We start from the raw sequence: 22,115 nt of genomic DNA, 5'->3' as shown, positions 1-22,115 counted from the left end.
ATACTTTCTTCAGAACTTGAGACTACTGATCCTTGGAGCAGTAAACACACTAATCTCTTCTTATTGGCATTTCCATACTTTCCCTTTGTTGCTCTCACTCTCAGCAACCTCTCCCCCTGTTAGAGTCTCTCCATTCAAATTTATTATTAAATTAGATCTTACTAGTAGTCCACTATTAGCCCACAAGACATTCTTTTTTTTTCTTTCTCAAGTAGCTCAGTATCTGACTCATAGGGCAGCGAGGTGGGGTAGGAAATAGAGTCCTGGGGCCAGGAATCAGGAATACTTGAGTTCAAATCTGGCCTCAGATATTTATTAGTTGTGTCACCCTGTGCAAGTCACTTAATCCTATTTGCCCCAGTTTCATCATCCACAAAGTGAACTAGAGAAAGAAATGGCAAACCATTCCAGAATTTTTGTCAATAAAAAAAACACACACACACAATAAAACAAAACAAAAGAGGATCATGAAAAGTTAGACAGGACTGAACATGACTAAAAAAATCTCAGTTCATTGTCTTCCATTCTATATCAATTCCTGCCTTTTTGCTATGGACCTTTAAAGTACATGTTGGAGTCCCTTCAACCACTCTGAATTCTGTCGCCCAGTGTTCATGGTCTATTCCACCATTTTGCCTCAGTTACACACAGGGATGGGTCATGGCTTTTAACTTAGCACAATCATAATTGTTCCTTTTCAAGGATCAAAAACTTAGAATTCTTTCTTTTAATCAAAACTTCCATCTCTCCTTATGTCCTATTTTTCTTAAGCATACCCTTCATCCTCATTGTGGACATGAAATCCCTTCATCTCTCAGTATTTTCCCAGGTTGTCACTTTTTCTCTAGACACATTTCCCTCCTTTCTCAATCTCAACCAGGTTAATTCATTAAATTCTCTATCATTCTTTTCTTTCAACTCCTCTTTCCATCCCACACATCTGTCAATACCTTTGTCTTGCCAAACCTTCTCTTCCTATCAAGACTAGATTATGCACAACATTTACATTCTTTGCTTTGACTCATGATGTGCATCCTGAGACAAAGGAAATCTTATAACCAGGTTGTCTGGATCCTGCACTGCATTAGAAATTTGCCTTAACTGAGGTCCTGGTTGATAAAGAAGACAAAGAACATACTGACAATCCCCATCTCTGAGGTGTTGTCAAGCTGCCATATCTGATATTATTTGATGATATTATATATATTATATATTATATATATATATATCATATTGTCAAGCTGATCCATAGAGGACACGTCAACCCTGTATGTAAACTAGTCATCTGTCCTTATTGGTAATGAAGAAGTCATCATTACTCTTCAGCTTGATGACACCTTTTTTTGTGGGGGGGTTTTTTTGGAGATCTTCTAGGCTGGAACCTCCAGGGATAGATTCTCATCAATCTGGTTGTCCTTGGTAGCTCTCTCCAGGGCAATCTCCTTGGAATGCATCAGGTACAACACAATGTACAGCATCAGTAGGTTATAAAAAGTCTGGAGAACTCATAACTGCCATTTGTATAGCTTCTGCTCTAGCTGCTGAATTTCCTGCTTCTGGCATCTGTCAGTTACCATTGGCTCCGGCACCTCACCCCATATGTCCTTAAGCTTGTGGTCATCAATCAGATCCCCAGCATCTGAAAAATTCAGTACTCAGTGCCCTTTTGCAAGAGATGCACTGTCTAGTTCTCTAGGAGATAGTACAACTTCATGAGCTGCAGGGGCTCTGTAGGGCCTTTGATATGTGGGGAAAGTAGAGGGCCTTGGGGTGTCTGTGAAGCAGTTCTTGAAAGGTCTCCAGGGAAGACTGACTGGCTGATTCCACTTTGCTCAAAAGCTGTTCCTCAACTTTGCTGAAAGAAGCTAGTAATGGTAAGCACAGAAGTAGTTCACACCTTGTTTCAGCTAATGAATTTACACCTTATTTCAGTTCAAGTTTCTTTTGAGCCTTGAATCAAGTCTGTTAAGAAACAGAATATGTGAACCCTAGAACTCATGAACTCCTGCAACAGGAAGGGGAGGAGCTAATGATCATATATAAGGAGAATGTCTAGGTTAGAGACAGGAAAACTGAGAAAAAGACTCTTGTGGTGTCAGAGTCAAGAAGGAGAAAACTTGTGGTATCCCAGCACTCTGTTCATGTGCTCTGTCTGTGTTGATGTTTGTTTGTGATACTTTGTATAGAAGCCTTGGGACCTTACTGGAAGCCCTGAAAGATTTTCTGGTTCTATGTTTACAGAAGTCCTGTAGGAAGGTTTTGGAGGTTCTGGGACTTTACTGATGATTTGTGCTGATCTTTTGGACCTTGTTTGTGGGTCTGTGTTCACTTCTATTTTGATGATTTTTCTTTTGAGTTCTCAGACCTTGTTTGTGGATCCCTGTTCATTTCACAGGCAGATAGTGAATTGATGATGGTGTCGGCAATGTGCAGGAATATTATTGTGGCTCTGTCAAGCTTTATCTTCCCAGAAACAGGAACTATGAAGGACTTGAGGTGGACTGGACACTGTGAACTTCAATATGGAATGGGAACTGGACAAAGAACTGGACAAGGAGTTGGACAAGGAACTGAGTGCTTCCTGCCTTTGAACCCAAGTGACAGTTGGAACTGGGACAATGGAAGAAGAACCATGGAAGCTGAGAGCCAGCCTTGAGTCAAACTGAAAGAAAACTTTACTTGGTGTAATGGGAATGCAAATTTAAAGATCTTCACTGCCCCTAGGCTAAAGTGCACCTGAAACTTGGGGGTGGGAGGCTTGTTTTTCAGTAAATACTTCTTGATTGGCCAGTGAGTCAATAAGGTTGTTACATTTTCTGAGCCAGGAGAAGGCTATATAAGCCCTGATGTGTAGCTTTGTTTTGGGGGCTCGCTTTGAGAAGTGTTCTGTGATTTGATCTGTATTCTGGGAAGCCGTTGTCCAGGGCCCCCCCGGCTTTGAAAAACCCAGATGCTGATTTGGTATGGATGTAATGGTTGGACAGTTTGGAAATCTGTCTACTTGATCTGTTTCTGTCTTGATAATTCTGCCTGTATGCTTTGAGGTTCGGGGTGCTGACCTTTTTCCCCTGAACAAGGTAAACGATATGTGTCCGACTGATTAAAGTAAGCTTGTTAACCCATTTTGAGTTGCTTTCCTTTAACAAAGCAGATCCAAGAACCTGTGGTGGCGGCATACCCTGAGGACGCTTGGGGTGCTTGCTGCTACACTTGGATACTGTGTACTGACTAAGAAGATCATGATTTACTATGACCTAGGGGTGGAGAACTTTGACATTTGTACTTTGTGATTGGATTAAGGATTTTGTGATTGACTAAATGAATGTACTTTGTTGAAAACTATGTGACCACTTTGCTGAAAACTATGTGGTAATTTCAGTGATAAGTTGGTGAGTTGTGACATGGTGAATGCTGTATTTTGATTTTCTGTGAATGTTTTGCTCTGATTTGTTGTTGAATAAATAGAGAGTTCACTATACTATGTAATCAGAACCTTGAAAGCTGTTCACAACAACAGTCCTCTGGAAAGCTGCTCATGCTTGGCTTTACAAAGCTTTACTCTGTATGCCTTCAAGAGCCTCTGGGTGTTGTTGTCTTATTGCCTTACAGGCCAAGTTGGAGATGACAGGATCATATAGCAGGGTATACCATGTATTCCTAGACCTCTTGAAGTGTGAAACAGCAGTTAAACTTCACACACAGGTGGACAGATGGCAGATCATTGGTCTGTAACACAGCATTGATAAACAAGAGATTGTCTGCTAGTTTTTAGTGTCCTGGGTCCTTGTTCAACTGTAGTGACTTCTCACTTTCCTTCATGCACTTAGTGAGGCTAAGGGCAAGGAGTGAGCTGGGGGTGGGATGACACGGGTGTGCTCAATGCCTTTCCTACCTCTTCTTTTCAATGAAAGAAGGCTCATTTTTTGAAAAGCACCCCAGTTCCATTCCCGTGGTACCCTTAACCCAAGTGGATGATTTCACCAAGCTGTTCTCCAACTGTTTATCAAATTTCTTCCTCTTAAACCTGGAAGAACTTCTTCACTTGCAAATAATGCCCAAGACCTTGGGAAAAAGCTTTATTTCTGCCTGACTAATGACTCCTTATCTTCTGAATAGTTGGTAGTGGCATCAGAGATCAATCCTATAGGCCCTGAGAAACTTTGTCCATCCTTCAAGTCTCTTAAAGCCAAATGAAAGGGATAGGAAGAGTCCCACAGGTTCCTCCATGGCTCCAAATAGAGTGACTTGAGAAGAAAGTCATTCCTCAGCCACCGGCTCCAATACAGTATTCTCTGTGGTGACAGCAGCAGTCGCAGGGCCTCAACTGATTTTCATGAGATACTTCTAATTATGGGTCTTGGGAGAGGATCTGATCCTTTTATTCCTGATTGATTTTCTACCTCTGTTGCAACAGATGCTCTTCCAAACCTTTTCTGCTCATAATCCCACATCATCTCCTCGATGTGACATCACTTCAATGCTTTACTGAATAAATAGAGCTCAATGATTATATTTTCCTCTTTCTCTCATTTCTTATCTTTCAAGCCCTGTATATCATTCCCTCGCTCTCTCTTCCTTTATTACAGATTCTGACAAAGAAACTTTAACAAAGCCAATCCCTTCACTTGTATCCTTGGTCTTTATTGAGTCAACAAAATATTAAATCAAGCCCTGATTTTTAGTGCTTCATAATTTCCTAGGTGTACATATTCAAACTGAAATTTAAACCAACACTTTCCAGAGCTGACAAATAAGTAAATAAGCATTTATTAAATGCACATTCTGCTGCTGTGGTTGATTAATGACAATGAAAAAGAAAACAAGAAAGAAAAAAAAGAGCTAAGTTTTATAGTGTTTAAAATTTTCAAAATACTTTCTTTACAAAATTCCACTGAATTAGGGAGTCTAAGAATAGCTTTCACTTTACAGAAAAGAAACCTAAAGGTTAAAGAGGAGAACTGACTTACCAGAGACATGAAGCAAGTAAGCACTGAGGAGTTAATGAATTGAAACACAATCTTCTGTCTATAAATTTCAAATGCACAGTAGCTATTCCTCTAAGGATGTTCTAGTCTTGAATTGAGTTTAATTATTTCCACCTATGTTGCACTATGTTGCTCAATGTATATAACTTAAGATATACTTGAGATTTCTAATAAAAATTAGATAGTGAGACAAGAAATAACTTCTTTAGTGATAAATTATTAACATGAAATACATGACACAGGCCACCTATATGAATCGCAGTTAACAGGCGTCTGAGTACTTACTATGCATAAGATACTATTCTAGGCTATAGGGATACAAACTTCAAAATGGACAAAAATTAAACCCAGGGCTTCCAGATTTTAAATTCTACTAGAGGCAACACAACCTGCAAACAGATAAATAAATATAAGACTCCTTGAGGATTGAGAGAACACCAACAAATAGAAAGATCGAAAAAGGTTCCAAATAGAATGGGGGCATGTCCTTGAAGAACTGAAGATTCTCGTACACCTGTTCTTTTTTTACTTCTCTGCTCAAGATTCTTCAGTGACTTCTATGCTATAATGATAACACTTCTGTGCCTAACCAGGAGTCTAAGAGACTCTTCCATTAGTCTTAAACTTGACTCCATACCACCCTGTAACCACCTGGTGGCCAATAAATGCCAGTCAAGTGATCTTTAGAAAAAATCATTTTGGCAGCTGTGTGTAGGTTGTATTGGAGAGGGAAAGATTTGAGGCAAGGAGACCAATTAGGAGGCTATTACAATAGTCCAGGTATGAGAGAGAATGCTGAGTGTGAGGAATATGAATTTGACTTGAATTGAGAATTGTGAAGGGGAACAATATGAAATAAGTGTGGAAATATAGGTTGGAGACAAATTGAGGGGTTCAAATGTCAAGGAGAGGAATTTTATTTATTCTAAGAGCAACAGAGAACCAAACAAGATTCTTAAACAGAAGAATGTCATAGTTATACTCTTATCTTTAGGAAATTATTCTCATGGTTGCATGGAGGATGGATTTATCAAAGCAAGAAGAAACAAGAAGCAGGAAAATTAGTTTGAAAGTTGGTGCAATATCCTGGTGAGAGATGAGGCCCTGAGCTATAATGATGGCCATGTGGGCAGGGAGTAAAAGAAAAATATGAAAGATGTTATGAAAGTAGAATGGACGAGATTTGACAGCTGATCGGATATAGGAAATGAAGAAGATGGAAGGCCCAAGAATGCCTCAGAAATTCAAAATTCTGACTGAGTGGAAGGGTGCCTTCCATAAAAAGATCACAGTTGTAGGAGGGGCAGCTTTGTGGTAAAAGGAAGTGAGTTGTTTTAGACAAGTTGAGTTTCAGGTGTTTACTAGAAAAAAAGATGAAGATGTCTGGCTGGAAGTTGTTTATGTAGAACTGGAAACCATGTAAGAGTTTAGGGAAAGATATGTAGAGCTATTTTTTCAAATCACTATAGGATTGGATTCACCTGCAAAGATGTGAGATATGGATGCAAGGGAGCTGACAAGATCACTAATGGAGAAAATGCAGAGAGAGAAGAGAAGAGGGCCCAGAAAAGAACACTTGACTGGGAGGAGAACCTTAAGTTAGAGGGTTGGGCATGGAAAATAATACCATCAAATGTATCATGGAAGCTCAAGATTGTATCCAAGAGAAAGGGAAACATCAATGTTGTCAAAAAATTATAAAAGGTTCAAGAACAATGAGGAATGAGAATTGAGAAAAGGTCATTATGGAGGTTAAAAGTTATTCAATCAAGGTATGGAGAAATGAGTGGGAAGTGAAAACCTAGAGGAAAAAAAAAAACTTTTGTCAGCATTCCCACCACAAAGGTGAAGAAAGAAAAGGTAGATATTTCAATTCTTTCTCCAGTAAAAACCAAGTAAATGGTGACTTAATTATTGTAAATTTCCTGTGAATATTGATATTTTGTAATACTGGTCAGGGAACATATGAAACTTCAGTTTCATGTATGATAACTTCAGTGAGATATTGGTAAGATAATTCACATTCATGGGGAGATGATTAAGATAATAAAGATTGTACCTTCCACCCTTTTCCCTCTCATTAACTATTTCCTCCCAGAACACCACTGAAAAAAAAAGCCCTAGGAGGTGGCTAGGTTACACAGTGAATAGAGCACCAGCCCTGGAGTCAGGAGGACCTGAGTTCAAATTCAGCCTCAGACATTTAACACTTACTAGCCATGGGACCTTGGGTAAGTCGCTTAACCCCAGTTGCCCCTCCAATTTTTTTTTAAGCCAAAAATAAAAATTTTAAAAAGGAGACCCAGCCTTATCCTCAGGACTTACAGGAAAAAGTGAGTCCCTGAGACACACCTGACTCTGAGTCTCTTTACCTTACTGACTTTTCAAAAAAATTTTGTGTATAGTCTTATCCATTAAAATGTCAATGATTTGAGGGCAAGACTGTATTTCTGCTTGTATTTACATTCCCTATACTTAGTGCAGTGCCTGGCACATAGTAAATGCAATAGATGGTGGCTGACTTGACTTTCCCCTCAGTAGTCAATACATTCATCAGCATAAAAATCGCATGGTGTTCTCCTAGAATTCTGTCCCAGGTGACTAACACCCCGCATCCTCCAAGTGACTGGCTGAAGAATAAACACTACTAATCATATCGTTATTCGCTTTTCCCCTTACCAGGTGATATCTAATCTCTGGGACCTCGGAATGCAAGAGCAACATACTATTGCTACATAACCCAGGAGGGAAATGCCATTCTTCCTTCTCCTAACTCCAGTCAAATTGGATAACTGATTTTTCCTCCATCTCAAGCCTTCCCCAATGCCTGGAAATGGGAATAGCTTCATCTATCCCCAGTTCAGCTCTGCATTTTGTCTCTTTTGATCCCTTTACTCCTTCATTTGCATTATATTTATGTCAAGTCCTATTTGCCAGCCAAAAGCAAACAAAAACAAAGCAAAACAACAACAAAAACCAGAATGGCATGACCTTTATTCTTGTCTTTCTACCCCTATGATCTAGGAATAAGTTTTACATATGATAGGTGCTCAATAAATGTTTATTGAATTGGATTGATCTAGCTGGTTATTAATCACAAGTCACAACCAAATAGGTCTCAGCTTGCTTCTCTGTAAAATGAAGATTCTAATATTGACATGAAATATTTTGAAGTGATGTGAGGAACGCTTTTTAAAAATCGTAAAGTAATCTATGTATGAGTTATGTGTAATAATAATAACCAGAGGAATAATGATGATTTTAATTAATGTCAGACCTAGCACAAAAGTCTGATATTAACACTTTCCTTAAAAAATTCTGCCTGCAATGATCTCTGATTTTTTTTTCAATAAACATTTTTGTATCTGTTTTGTATCTTTTTCATTTCTTTTATTTTACTCTAGTCCTTTCTAGGTTCATTTTTCTCTCTTTTTTTTATCTTATTGTCTAGGAGTATGAATAGGAACTAAACTTCCAATTTTTATGGTACAAGAAACTTCCTCTATCATTATCTCTGTACATTATCATTTAACAGAGTTGCCTAAAGTATTGAGAGGCTAAGAGATTTGCCCAGGGACACACTAGCCATTATGTGTCAGAGGCAGGGCTTGAACCTAGATCTTTCTACTTATATCAGCTATACAATGCCTCCTCTCATAGTGCTTCTTTGACAAACACATTTCTCCTCTTCATCCATTTTTATATCTATTTCTACTTAGCCCTGAATATGTAAAAGTATTCCATATTATTTCTGCAAGCTAACATGTTAGAAAAATTCATTTCAAAATTTCCACTGGACATCCTTCTTATTAGGTGGGTTTTACTGCAATTTCCATAGCATAGACTTAATAGTTTATTAGAATTTCATCCTAAGATTTCAATAATAGGAAGATAATATATGTTGGGAAACTAGCATCCAGTGATCTGAAGGAAACTCTAAGAAAGTTGCTCATTTTATTTGAGAGAATTTTCTTACTAACATAGAAGCAATGGACAACCCTACAAAGTGACTCTGTGTCCTAAGAAAGAAGGAAGAAGAGATTCATTTGGTGGGGAGGAGGAGAAAGAGCTAGAAGACAGAGAGGAAAGATGCTGTGATTTATGAAACCTTCAAACAATTTATACCCAGTGTTTATTATATGTAAATATTTAACATAAAAAATTAACAATAATCCAGATTCTTGCTGAATAGGTAAAGGTAATAATAGATAATTTGTCAATGGGGGGGCATGGATACTGGATTGCCTGGGATACCCATCTTCTGACATACTAATGAGGTTTGTGTCAGTTAAATGTTGACAAGCTCAGAATCATGACCCGGTCTAAATGCCTGAGTCATGGCAGGGGGTTAAAAAAGAGAATATTTGAGAATAATGTGAATTAAAAAGGCAAGTTAGTTTAAATTTCTGTTTGGTACGGCCCGAGGCCTACAACTCCAATGGGAATACACTCTAGCTGGAGGGTTGATGAATGCCCTTAATGAAGTTGGACAACCTGGAATACATGCATAAAATGATTTTAAATATTGATATGATGTCATTGTGTGTCTGAAGAGATTGAAATGTTCATTCTCCAAGACCGACAGGTTCCATCTAGTTTATTAAAGGAGAAAATGATTATTTACATTTAAAAAATGTACAGAATGTGCAGATAGATGCCTAGGTAATAAAATAATTATTGCATTCAGGGAAAGAGAAACATTCAATCATCTGGTGGGGGGTGGAGTAGGGAAGATATGACTTAGACACAAGTGGCTTTGAGTTTATAGCAGCTATTAAAAAGACACTGTCCCTTGCCTTTCTGATTACAGTCAGACATCCATAACGTATGTGCAGTCAATGGACCCTCCTTCTATAGTTAATTACTTTTAACCTGTTTATGTTGATGAGGAGGGAGGGATAACTGAAATACTACAAGAGGGGATGGATGGCTCTCACATTTTTTTCTGGGATGTGTCTATTATAACATTTCCATGACACTGCTGGTTTTCAGGTACGCTTCTCAGTGAAGGGAAGAACTATGGCGTTATACTGGTAAGTTCAGTTCTGTTGTGATATGAGGATTTTTACGGAGAATGCCTCCGGGCAGCTGTCTGCCTCGTGTGTTCAATATTACAGCTGTATAACCTGCTGAGGTAGAAGTGTATTAGAGGGAGCAGGGAGTGCAGAGTCAGCTGGAGGTTTCGAGTGCTAACTAGGCCGATGAACCAGAGGCAGACCAAGGTATAAAAATAAAATAACACCAGCCTATTTTATTTTCTGCCTATGCATCTAAGTTGGGAATGTTAATTGCACCTCTCCAGATGTTCGATTGTAGCTCTTGGAGAGCCATGTAAATACTGTGCTCAATATCCTATTACTTCCTATTAATCTCATGTCACTCTCTCAAAGACTGGGTACATATGACAGATAAATCAGACCAATCCATTCATGACAGCTTTCTCCAGTATCAATCTCATTGCCATGGCCAAATCAATAGGGTGACACCGACTGATAATGGTGGACTTCATGTCATACAATACATTCATTTTATAGGACATGTACATGACCAACTGATTTTGGCAACCAGTGCAAATTATATGTCCCCAGTGACTTCTCTTTCAGTCTTGATACTTTCTTGACTCCTATTTTATCAATCTTCCTTTATTCTTTTTCATCATTTTCCTGCTATTCATCAGTCTCCTTCCTTGATACTGTTACTACTATAGCTTGCTGCTAGAATCAGAGTAAATTAATGAAAGAATGAACTAGTGCTTGCATATATTTATAAAGGCTAGAGTGTCATGTTTTAACATCTCTCATTCATTCAATAAACATTAAGACCTACTAAATATGGACTCCTGCGCTAAAACCTGTTAATACATAATATTAATTAAATACATAATAATAAAAAATACACATTTCTTATCCTCAAGGAATTTGCAATCTAGAAAATAAAAAAGAATAATTTAGAAGTAACTATGATGTAATATGGAGCATGATAAGTACATAAATGAAGAACAAATAGTGGTTTGGTTTTGTATGTGTATGTTTTTTCTAATAGTTTCAGCAAAGGAGAAATAATTTTTGACTATGAGTAAATAAAGTATGTTTTCATAGAAGAGGTATCTTTGAGGGAGGTCTTATTTAAGATAGGTAGAATTTCAAAAGATAGTGAAGGGGGAACAAGACAAGGGAAATATTTCAGATATAGAAAAAATGCATAAGTAAAGGCACAGAGTTGGGAAAGAGAGGAACATGTTCAGGAAATAGTGAGTTTTACAGTTTATTTGGGGTGTAGAGCACAGAAAAGGATAAAAAGGGAGATTAAAAGTTTCAAGGAAATGGCAGCAGCTTCTCACTCTGTTAAGAAAAGATGATTTTCCTAGAAAGTTCTATACCTTTCTTTAATGGAAAACACTTTTCTGTATGTCAAGGGGATCCATTTTGCACCTTGTCTCCATAAATCTGGCCCACAGTGAGTTCCAACCAACTTCAAAGCGAAGGCAACACTTGAATCCCTTACACTGAGGCATGGAACAAAGGTCAAAATGGGCTTAATCATCTTGATTATCTTAAAAGTGTGTGCAAATTCAGTCAACTACTTTCTCCTGATTTCATTTTTTGAATCTGTAAAAATTAGTATGCATTTTGTTCAAAAAGAAATTTTAGCAAAAGGGGGGAAGTTAATAGAGTATCAGCTTGAACTACACTACATCATTTTTGCCTCCCATGCAAACTGTTATAATATTAGAGTGTTAATAATGGTATCAGAACATAGGATGCTAGCTGTTAAGTGGATGGGTTCTTTGATCACAGAATTTGGGAGTTAGAAAGAACTATACACGATATTTAGTTTAGCCTTCTCTTTCACAAAAGAGAATATTGGGTCTCAAAGAGATGAAGAGATGTTCTATAAACTATTTAGTCACTTCTCCTTGATTGGTTTGAACTATGGCTTTGGTCTCTTGACTCTCAAAGGGAAAGCCTAGAAGAAAAGAGTCACAGAATCCTAGAATTTAAAAGGATTCAGTGTCCATCTATTCCAACCCATATCTGAACAAGATTCAACACTATGGGTACATGTTTGACAAATGATTTTCTACTTGAAAACCTCCACTGAGGGAGAATCCATTTCCTTTCAAGGCCATCCATTCTATCTTTTCACAGAACTGATGGTTAAGAATTTTTTTTTCCTTATATCTAACCTAAATTTGCCACTTTGAAACTTCCAAATAATTCTACATCTAGAGACTAACAGAACCAATTTAATCTCTCTTCTATATGACAATCTTTCAAATGCTAGGGAACAGATATAATACTCTGTGATGGCAAGCAAAGCAGTACTTTGCTCTTTCTTTCAGCTAATCAAGTACCTTTGAAACTCACCTTTGATTGTGTTAAGTCTTTGTTGGAAACAGTATACATTGTGTTGCCCTTAAGAGGCCTCAGGGAGTTTGGAGATCTTTCCTGTCCTTAATAGGCCTAAGGTAGAGCCCACAGAGGGAGGAGCTTGCTGAAAGAGCAGAACAGGAAGGGTGGAACTGGAAAAAGCAGATCAAATAAAGTTCAAGCACAAGCTAGGACCAAGCAGAACTGAAAGGGAGAATGTTTGTGGTGTTGGTATTCTATCTGTATGTGTTGATGTTACTTTGACAGAGAGAAGCACTCTTGATTTGTGTTAGTGTTATTTTGTCAGAAAGAATGTTGTGTCTTAGTTTATTGCAGAATAGAGTTTACTAGACTAGGTGATTAGATCCTTAAAGTTATTGACAGCAGCAGTCCACATCCAGCTGCCAGTGGTTGGTTTTACATGCTCTCACCCCTTGTCCCTAATTCTTCTCTTGACCAAACATCTTCAGTTCCTCCATACAATGTTCATGTGGCATGGATTCAAAACCTGTTTACCAGTCTCTGGACCTCCTGGCTTATCAAAGACCTCCCTTAATTGCAGCACCCAATTTTGAATACAATACTCCAAAATGGAACCTGATCAGGGTGAATATAGAGTTATGATCATTTTCTTATTTCTGGAAGCCATGACTCTTAATTCAGTTCAAGAACATATTAGATTTTTTTTGGGGGGGGAAGGGAAGGAGGGTCTGCCATATCATATTGCTGATTCGTATTTAGCTTTAAGTCCACCAAAACCCCCAGATTTTTTTTTCAAGTAATGTAGCTATACCTATTTTATCTTAAATTTGAGAAGCTGATTTTTTTTAACAAAGTATAAGATTTTATACTTTAATTACTATTAGAGGAATTAAAGTCCTGTTAGAGGCAGGTGGGTAACTCTGTGGTTGGAAAAATGGGTTTGGAGTCAGGAAGATTTTAGTTCAAATCCAACTTCAGACTCTTACTAAAAGTGTGAACCTTGACAAGTCATTTAACCTGTCTGCCTCAGTTTCCTAAACTGCAAAATGCAGGTAATAACAGCACCTATTTTGCAGGGCTATTATGAGGATCAAATGAGATATTTCTAAAATCATCAGCACGATTTCTGGCGCATGTTGTTGTTGTTCAGTCATTTCAGTTATGTCCAAGAGATACTTTGTCACCCTGTAGTAGGTGCTAGGGAAATGCTTATACCAGGACATTTCCCTTTCCCCACCTCCATCAAATGTCTTCTTATGAGAATTTCATTGTTCTTTTGATTCCTGATTCTGCAAATTTGCCTTTGTCACAACCATTGATTAAAAATGTTAAAAGCCCAGGACTGAGCACTGAAATCCTGAGCATTCCATTAAGGACATCCTTCTAAATTTGCATCAATGACTATTCTTTGCTTCTGGTAGTTCAGCCTGGGCTGAATCCACTTAACTATACTGTTATTAAGTCCAGTGGTGTCAAACTCTAAAAGAAATTGGGGCCACTAAACTTTACACAAGGATCCCTGTGGGCTACATATTGACTTAGTTTTATAGTGTAATGTTATCTAAGTTATTATATTTTCATTTGTTTTGTTAAATATTTCCCCATTACATTTAATCTGATTTAGGGAGTGTTGTGGGTCATATGTAGTCATATTTGACCCCTCTGAATTCTAGTCCATATTTGTTTAATTTTTCCATAGCAATAGCATAAGTTCTTTTTATCACAATCTAGGTAAATTATTGCTATAATACTCTCCATCTACTAATAATATTAAAAAAGGAAATAAGTTTTACTTGGCATGGCTTTAAAACTATGTTACCACTTTGTAACCACTTCTTGTGTTTCTAGATATTCATTCATAATTTCTTTAACAAAACAAAGTTTTGTTTGTTTGTTTTTTGGGGGTGTGTTTGTTTTTTTTACAAGACATTCATAGAATATTCTCAGAACTGAAAAAATCTTAGTATAATAGACTCAGAGTTAGAAGAACCTAAAACATGTTCTACTCCAACACCCTTCATTTTGCAGATGAGGCAAATGATGTACAACAATCTGAAATCAACTCAGGAGCAGATCCTTAGTCATCTGGAAGGATGAGGAAATATACAATTCCTCAGCCTTCCATTAGTAACAAACTAAGCCCTGGGGCTTTAAATGTGCTCCACCACCCCACCCCAGGAGCATTTAGAATCCTTACATTTCTTCAAAGCTGAATTCAAAAATTGCCTCTTAAATGTAAGCTTCCTTGCCCCTAGCCAATAATGCCTATCCCTCCAATATTAACTTGTATTCATTTTCCATATACTTTCACGTAAGAGTGTGTATACATTTTGATTCAACTGATAGGATATAAAGTTCTTGGGGACAAGGACTGTTTAATTGTATATTCCTAGTGCCTCACACAAAGTAGGCACTAAATATAAATAGCTGATTGATTGATTTATTACTTGATTAGGGCAGAGTTTATGCCCTTGCTTGCTAGGAGAGGTGGGGAAAAAATAATATCCCAGATAGCAAACTTTCTCTCTCTCTCTCTCTCTACCCCCCTGTTTCCTGGGAATCACAAACAAAGGGCAAAAACTCCCTTCTCCCACTACCACTTCCTGTTCTCTCATCTTTCTTTCAGACCATCCTTTCCAATTCTCTGTCCTACCCCAACGTCTCTCTACTTTTACTCTTCACTCCTTGCTCTCTGCAACTTGATATAAACCACCTCCAGTCCAGTTATCCTACCAGGTGAAGAAATACCCCATTGTATTTCACTCTGTCCATATTATTAGAGTCCACCTTCACCCAATTCTCACCTGCGACTCTAAGAAGCTGTAGCATGTAGAGTGGACACACTCTGACAGACAGGCAGGTTTAGGGGAATATCTGCCCCAAGCAGGTGAAGACTTTCTTTCCCCAGCAGAATGGGCAGATGAAGAAAAATTATCCCAATGGTCATGAAGGAGGCTCAGTCTGGTGCTGGGGTCAGAAACTGAAGGTGACAGGGTCATCTATTGAATATTCAGACATGACCAGTCATCTTGACTTTTATCCTGTCACTGGACTCTGATGACTCTAGAAGAGAGAATGAGACTGATGACTTTGCGCCACACTGCCTCACTTAAATCTATTTCATGTATAAGTCAACACATCACCTATGATGCCATTAGTCCTCTTCATAAATGAATAATGAACAATATCAACTTATGAAGGGTTTTTTAAATTTTTTATTAAATTATTAATTTTTAGTTTTCCACATTCACTTCCATAAGTTTAAAATTTTCTCCCCCTTCCTCCCCAAGAAGACTTACAAATCCAATATGGGCTCTACACATTACCTCATTAAACACATTTTTACATTAGTCATGTTTCATAGAAGAATTATAATGAATGGGAAAAACCATTAGAAAGAAAAAACAAAACAAAAAGTGTCTGCTTCATTCTGCATACTGACTCCATAGTTCTTTCTCTGGACATGGTTGGCATTTTCCATCATGTGTCCTTTGTAATTGTTTTAGGTCCTTGCATTTCTAAGAAAGCCTAATGCTATCAAAATCAGTCTTTGCAAATTGTGGCTGCTACTGTGTGCATTGTTCTTCTGGCTCTGCTCACTTCACTCAGCATTAGTTCATAAAAGTCTTTCCAGGTTTCTCTGAAGTCCACTTGTTGATCATTTCATATAGCACAATAGCATTCCACTATATTCATATACCACAACTTCTTTAGCCATTCCCAATTGATGGGCATCCCCTCCATTTCCAGTTCTTGGCCACCACAAAAAGAGCTACTATAAATATTTTTGTACATCCAGGTCCTTTTCCCACTTGTATGATTTCTTTGGGATACAGCCCAAGAAGTGGTATTGCTGGATCAAAGGGGATATACATTTTTATAGTCCTTTGGCCATATTTCCAAGTCACTCTCCGGAATGGTGGGATCAGCTTACAGCTCCACCAAAAATTAATTAGTGTTCCAACTTTCCCACATTTTCTCCAACAGTTATAATTTTCCTGTTTTGCCATGTTAGCCAATCTGATAGGTGTAATGTGGTACTTCAGAGTTGTTTTGATTTGCATGTCTCTAATCAATAGTTTTTAAGAGAATTTTTTCATATGCCTAAAAATAGCTTCAATTTCTTCCTCTGAAAACTGCCCATTCATATGCTTTGACCATTTATCAATTGTGAAGTTTATTTTTTTAACTAAATGCAGGACTTTAAATTTGTACCTATTATAAAATCAGAATTGGGAGGCAGAGGCAAGATGGCAGAGGCAATTGAGCATTTCTGCTGAGTTCTCCCAGTGCAATTCTCTAAACAAACAAAAAAAAAATTATATGCCTCAAATCAAGGTGGAGCTAAGATGGCAGAGGACAGGCACAACCCAATTGAATTCTTCCAACATATTCCTCCAAACAACTTTTTAGTAACTCCTCAAATCAAATTTTGGAGTAGGGGAGCTGAAGAATGATCAGAGTAAGATGCTTTCCAGTGTACAACAACTTAGGAGGTCAGCAGGAGAGGTCTGTGACACTGAAGTGGGTGTCAGTCCAGAGCACATGCAGACAGAACCAGTGGCAGGCCTTGGAGGCAGCAACAGTGCTGAAGCAGTAGCAGCATCTTCAGGAGCTCTCAGAACAGAAAAGGAAGGTACGGTGAAAACTGGTCAGAAAGAGATTAGACGTGAGCCTTTGCTGGCACTGGATGCAGGTGGTCTTGAATGATGTCTGTGTTGCTCACACACAGTTCTATATCACAGGTAGGACAGAGAGTAGCACTTGTGGTCAGCCACAAGGGAGGTAAGGCCCTGGTTACAGTCCCAAGGCAGAGAAAAACACTAACAATTATGACTTCAGGGGAATGGGAGTCCTTCTTGGGTAAAGGCCAGAGCAAAGTCCAGGAAAGCAGTGACTACACCTCTCCCTGGATCCCACCACCTTGGAAGTACCCAAAACTTTCAGACCCCCAGAACTAGTTTTGATAACAGCAGCACAAAAAAGCTCCAAGCATGGGAGAATGCTGTCCCACCCTCAGGTAAGCAGGGTTACACTTTAACGTAAAGTTGCAGGATATAAAATTAACCCACATAAATCATCAGCATTCCTATATATTACCAACAAAGCCCAGCAAGAAAAGAAAGAGAAATTCCATTTAGAATATTGTATAAAATGTAAAATACTTGGGAGTTTACCTGCCAGGACAATCCCAGGAAATATATGACACAAATACAAAACACTTTTCATACAAATAAAGTCAGATCTAAACAACTGGAGAAATATTAATTGTTCATGAGTAAATTGAGCCAAGTAATAAAAATGAAAATCCTACTGAAATTAGTTTACTTATCCAATGCCATACAAATCAAACTACCAAAAAATTATTTTGTAGAATGAGAAAAAATTGTAACAAAATTCATCTGACAGAAGAAATCAAAGCTTTTAATAGTCACATGCAAAGAAAGATTCTAAATCCCTACTGATTAGAGAAATCCAATTTTTTAAAAAATTCCAAGATGCTGTCTCATATCTATCTGATTGGCTAACATGATACAAAAAGAAAATGACAAACTCTAGAGGGAATTTGAAACAATTTGGAAAGTAATATACTTTTAGTGGAGTTAGGAACTAGTCCAATGATTCTGGAGAACAATTTGGAACTGTGCCCAAAGGGCTGTAAAACTGTGCATACCTTTTAGTACAGCAATACCACTGCTCGGTCTGTATCCCAAAGAGATCAAAGAGTTGGGGGAAGGAACTATATAGCATTTTTTTTTTTGTGGTGTCAAAGAATTGAAAATCAGAGTGATGCCCATCAACTGGGGAATGTTTGAATTTGTTGTGATATAAAATTGTGAAAAAATACTATAAAGTCATAAGAAATGATGATCAGAATCTTTTCAAAAAAACCTTGGAAGGCTTATATAAATTGATGCGGATTGAAGTAAACAGAACAAGTAGAACATTGTACACAATGATAACAATATGACAAAAATGATCATCTGTAAGAGACTTAACTACTCTGATCAAGACTATAATAATATATAATTAGCACTCATTTAAAAATATTCCAAACCCTCTTTGTTCCTTTTGCCCTCACCTCTTCCTTGAGAAGACAGTCAATTTTATATCAATTAGACCAGTGAAGCCATTTAAAACGCATTTTCATATAAATCTTATTGCAAAAGAAAACACAGACAAATAAATAAGAAAAATACAGATGTAAAAAGATGTTTCAATGTGCATTCATAGTGTAATAGTTCTCTTTCTTGAGGTGGATAGCATTTTTCATCACGGGTCCTTTGTAACTGTCTTACATTATTGTCTTGATCAGAATAGCTAAGTTATAGAAGCAATGAATAATTTCTTTGGAGATAATGACAATAGTGAGGCAACATAACAAAATTGGTAGTATGCAACTGAAGCAATGCTTCTGGAAAATTTTTCATTTCTAAACACATATATTAATAGAAAAAAACAGATCAAAAATTTAGACATGCAAATAAAAATGTAGAAAAAGAAAAAAATAATAGTTCACAATTAAACAGCAAATTAAAAATCCTAAACTTTCGAAGAGATTAGTAAAATTGAACAAACAAATAATAATAGAAATTCATATCATGGGAAGAAAATAAAATAGATAAACCATAGTTAAATTTTAATTTTAAAAAGAAGAAAATCAAATTCTAGTTTCAAAAAATGGAAAGAATGTATGTGTCAAAATTGAAAGTTAAATTCAAGCACTTATTAAGATCTATTTTCACTAACTATATGGAATAAAACTGACTATTTAAATTAAAATGATGGATATTTAAAAAATTCAAATTGCTCAGAATAACAAAAGAAGAAATAGAATACTTAAATAATGTTATCTTGGAAAAATAAATTGAACATGCCATCAATGAGCTCCCTAAGAAAAAATCCCAGCACTAGATGGATTAACAAGTGAGTTCTACTAAGCATTTAAAGAATAAATTCTAATATTATTTAAACTGTTTGGGAAAATAGGTAAAGAAAGTGTCCTAACAAGTTCTATGGTACAAAAAAGGCTTTCATATGTAAGCCAATGAGAAAGAAAAGGGAGAAATAAAACTATAGACCAGTTTCTCTAATAAATATTGATATGAAAATTTTAATTAAATATTTGCAGTGAGATTATATGTTTGTGATATATCACAAACAACATACACTATGGACCAGGTGGGATTTATACCAGCAAGGTAGGGTTGGTTCAATATTATGTAAACTATAAGGCAAAATTGACCATATCAACAACAAAAACAATTAGAATCGAATGATAATATCAGTAGATGCAAAAAAAAAAAAAAAAAAACCAAAAAAGTAAAATACCTTTTTTTTTTAAAAAAAAAAAAAACCTAACTAGAAAACAGGAACAAATGAGACCTTTCTTAAAATGTTAAGTAATCTCTATTTAGAAACAAAGAATAAGTATTGTCTGTAATGGCAGAAGAACTTGAAGCCTTCACAGTAAGATCAGAGGTTAAGCAAGAGTATCTCTTATTACCACCTTTGTACTAGAAATGCTAGCTACAGCAATAAGACAAGAAAAGGAAACTGAAGGAATTAGACTAGGAAACACCTTTGCAGATGATATGATAAAATACTTAGAGCTTGGTTAGTGAGCCAACTAAAAAATGTTGAGACAATTAACCATTTCAGCAAAATTGGAGGATGCAAAATAAACCTCCCCTAAATCATCAGTATTTCTATTTTTTTTTTACCAACAAACCCTAGGAGGAAGACAGAAAAAGGGAAATTTCATTCTAGATAACTACAGATAGCATAAAATACTTGGGAGTCTAACTACCAAAATAAATGTAGGAACCATATGGATAGTAATAGAAAGCACTTTTCACCCCAATATATATCTATATATCTAAGTAATTTGAGAAATAGTCATAGCTTAAGAAAAGATTAAACCAATATAATAAAACTTCAATACTACCTAAATTATTTTACTTATTCAGTGCCATATCGATCAAACTACAAAAGAATTATTTTATCATTAGAAAAAGCAAGCAACAAAATTCATCTGGGCAAACAAAAAGTCAAGAATATCAATGAAAGAAAAATGAAGGAAAGCAATCTAGCAGTACCACATCTCGAATTGCTCTACAAAGAGGTAATCATTAAAACAATTCGGCACTAGATAAGAAATAATATGGTCAAACAATGGAATAGATTATGCAAACTATCCATAGAACTAAATGACTACAATAACCTAGTGTTTACTAAATCCAGGAATTCAAACTACTGGGACAATAACTCTCGATTTGACAAATTCTCTTGGGAAAACTAGAAATCAGCCTGGCAGAAACTAGGCACAGGACAACTTTTCATACAGGATACCAAGAAAAGCTAAAAATGGGTACATGATTTTGACTTAAACAATATCATAACCAAATTATGGGAGGATGGTGAAAACTACTTGCCATTTCTATACATAACTTAAGAGTTCATTAACAACCAAGAGATAGAGATAATCATGGGAGATGAATGGGATAATTTTGATTGTATTGAATTCAAAACTTACATAAACAAAATCAATCTAGTCAAAGTTAGATGAGAACTAGAAGATTGTGTATAAAGTTTCTTTGATAAAGCTTTCATCTGTCAGATATAAATATAGATACAGATGCATACATACATACATATATACATCTATATGTGTATGTATATATGCATGTATGTATATTTATATATATCCATATATGTACATATGCATATGCATGTGTACAAATTAAAAAAAAATAGCTACTCCCCTATTGACAAATTGTCAATGTATATGAGTATGAAGTTTTAAGAAGAAAAAATCAAAACTATCAATAATCACATGAAAATGCAAATTAAAACTACTGAGATACCACCTCACACCTGGCCAATTGTCTAACATGGCAGAAAAGAAAAATTAAAAAATGCTGGAAATGATGTGGAAAAATTGGAAGACTAATGCATTGTGGGTGGAGTTATGAAATTGTCCAAAAATTTGGGAAAATGATTATTTAGAATTATGCCCCAAAACTAAAACTGTACATACTCTCTGACTCAATACCACTATTAAAATTTTCCCTCAAAGAGATCAAAGAAAAATGAAAGAAAGATGTTCAAAAGCTATATTTAATAACTCTTTTTGTGGTGGCAAAGAATTGAAACTGAATGGATGCCCATTACTTGGGAAATGGTCAACCATGTTGTGGTAGATGAATGTGGTGGAATTCTACTGTGCTGTTAGAAATGATGGTGTAATGGGAATGTGAATTTTTAACATCTTCCCTGCCCTTAGGCTTAAGTGCAACTGGAGCCTGTGGTGGGAGGCTTGTCTCTCAGGAGATACTTTTTGACTGGGCAGTGTGTCAAGAGGGTTGTTACATTCTCTGACCCAGGAGAAGGCTATATAATCCCTGATGTGAGGTGTTGTTTTGGGGTTCACTTTGAGAAATGTTGTGTGATTTGATCAGATAACACTCTGGAAAGCTGTTGAGAGCCCCCGGGGCTTTGAAAATCCCAGATGTTGATGTTTCCCTCTCTGGTAACTGTGATTTGGTATGGATGTAATGGTTGGACAGTTTGGAAACCTGTCTGCTTGATCTGTTTCTCTGTCTTGATAATTCTGTCTGTATACTCTGAAGTTCAGGTTCTGACCTTTTTCCCCTTGAACTAGGTAAACGATATATGTTTGATTGACTAAAGTAGGCTTGTTAACCCATCTTGAGTTGCTTTCCTTTAGCAAAGCAGATCCAAGAACCTGTGTTAGCAGCCACCCTGGGGAAGCTGG

At 36.7% G+C, this 22,115-nt stretch overlaps 1 pseudogene; it reads right to left on the bottom strand.

Annotated features, from left to right (window-relative positions):
• Window positions 1-1,097: 1,097 nt before the first annotated feature.
• On the bottom strand, window positions 1,098-4,454 carry LOC138173887 (microspherule protein 1-like; annotated as a pseudogene).
• Window positions 4,455-22,115: the final 17,661 nt, after the last annotated feature.

This window comes from Petaurus breviceps, unplaced genomic scaffold, assembly GCF_028583685.1.
Source record: "Petaurus breviceps papuanus isolate PSGF00001 unplaced genomic scaffold, PetGlider_PUasm1.0 66, whole genome shotgun sequence".
Classification (NCBI taxonomy): Eukaryota; Metazoa; Chordata; class Mammalia; order Diprotodontia; family Petauridae; genus Petaurus; species Petaurus breviceps.
Note: the sequence above shows the minus strand (reverse complement) of the source record. Positions and strands in the feature narration are given on the sequence as shown.